The following is a 2,264-nucleotide window of genomic DNA, read 5'->3' on the forward strand; positions in this document are numbered from 1 at the left end:
ACCATTTCTCTATAGTAAACCAAGACGGCTTAGCTGAAATGTCAGTGGGGGTAAACCAGCACCGTGCTTCTTTGATGAGGAATGCAAAGTGCTATAATTTAAAGTCAGGAAACGTAACAACCCCATATTATAAGGAGCCTTCAACTTAGCAACAACAATTCTCTTGCATCTACCCAGCCCCCATAGAAAATTAAGGCGAACCGAATTGATGGATTTAAAGGATAGAGGGGGTGGGACAGGAAGGAGCTGCAAATAATATAGAATAATACGGGAGAGCATCATATTGATTGTTTCAAGCCGGCCCCACCATGACAGATGAAGAGGGGACCATTTTGCGGTCAGATCTTTAAGTTTGTTCAGCAGTACTTGTGTGTTGAGTCTAATAGTGTCATGTATTGTAGGGGCAAAGCGGATTCCAAGATATTTGATAGAGTCACCATACCATTTGAGGCCATAGACATCAATCTCATGCTTGAGACAGAAGGAATTAAGGGGTAGTATTTCGGATTTGTCTTTGTTGAGTTTTTAACCAGAAACAAGGCTAAATAAGTGGAGAGTATTAAGTAAGTGGGGAAGGTGGAACTTGGGATTTTTAATGAAGTTGAGGATATCATCAGCGTATGCCGCAGTGTTGATATAAGATGTCCCGCCTGGAATACCTGGAATATTTTTGTCAGTTCCAATAGAGGTTCTAACAAAAGTATATTTAAGATAGGGGAGAAAGGGCCGCCCTGTCGTGTAACTCTAAGTAGTGGGAAAAAGGATGAGAATTGACTATTAATGTTGATTGGCGATTTAGGGCAAGAGTATAGCAGTTTAACCAAGGATATTAATTTTTCTCCACAGCCGTGCCATTGGAGGGAATTAAACATAAAGTCCCAGTTGACACGGTCAAATGCTTTTTCTGCATCTAGTGCAATGCTGCATATCCCTGTGTATCCTTTTTATCTTTAGAAACAATGTGAAGAACATTAAGTAATAATCTAGCATTAGATGAGATGTTGCGACCTTTGACATATCCAATTTTATCTGTTTTAATCAAAGCCGAAAGAGAGGATTCCATTCTATTGGCCAAAATGTTTGCGAAGATCTTGCTTTCGACGTTAATGAGGGATATGGGGCTATAGTTACACGGTAGTGAAGAATCTTTTTTGGGTTTGGGGAATAGAATGAGTAAAGCTTCTGAAAAAAGAGCCGGATGAGGATTTCTGAGAGATAAAGTATGAAAATAAAGATTGGAGTTTAGGTGCTAGGGAGCTGGTAAGAGTGTTATAAAATTCAGTGGAGATTCTATTAGGACCAGGGGCTTTACCTCTACCCAAACCTTTAGGGGGTAATTCATAGAATTCAGCGCACAAGTGGCGCACGCGGCTGGCACACAGTGTGCGCGTGCGAATCCCTGCGCCAGCCGCGTGCGCAAGAATCCATTTCCGCGCACAGCGTATTCATGGATTCCAGCCACCAAAACCAGCCGTGGCGCACAGTGGTGCAGCGACCCTGCAGCAGCGCCAGTTACGCCCCCAAGAACGCCTCTCGCGCAGGGAAAAGCCATCAATATACCCAATCCAGCGCAAAGGGCTGCGCTAACCCTGTACCAGCACAGCAAGCGGGCTATGTGTATCACTGGGGTGCGCGGGAAGTACCTCACGCGATTGGCCCCGTGCGAGCAGGGTACGCGTATTTCAGGGGTGCGCGGGAAGTTCCACACGCGATTTCATCATGGTACGTGTATTTCAGGGGTGCGCGGGAATTTCCACACGCGATTGGGCCCGTGCGAGCAGGGTACGCGTATCTCATGGGTGCGCGGGAAGTTCCACACGCGATTCCATCAGGGTACGTGTATTTCGGGGTGCGCGTGAAGTTCCACACGCGATTCCATCTGGGTACGTGTATTTCGGGGTGCGCGTGAAGTTCCACACGCGATATCAGCAGGGTACGTGTATTACAGGGTGCTGGGGAAGTTACACACACAAATCCAGCAGGGTACGTGTATTTCAGGGGTGCGCGGGAATTTCGACACGCGATTGGGCCCGTGCGAGCAGGGTACGTGTATCTCAGGGGTGCGCAGGAAGTTCCACACGCGATTCCTTCAGGGTACGTGTATTTCGGGGTGCGCGTGAAGTTCCACACGCGATTCCATCAGGGTACGTGTATTTCGGGGTGCGCGTGAAGTTCCACACGCGATTCCATCAGGGTACGTGTATTTCAGGGTGCAGGGGAAGTTCCACACGCGATTTCAGCAGGGTATGTGTATTCCAGGGGTG

This window comes from Ambystoma mexicanum, chromosome 8 (genome assembly GCF_040938575.1).
Source record: "Ambystoma mexicanum isolate Mex_15411 chromosome 8, UKY_AmexF1_1, whole genome shotgun sequence".
NCBI lineage: Eukaryota > Metazoa > Chordata > Amphibia > Caudata > Ambystomatidae > Ambystoma > Ambystoma mexicanum.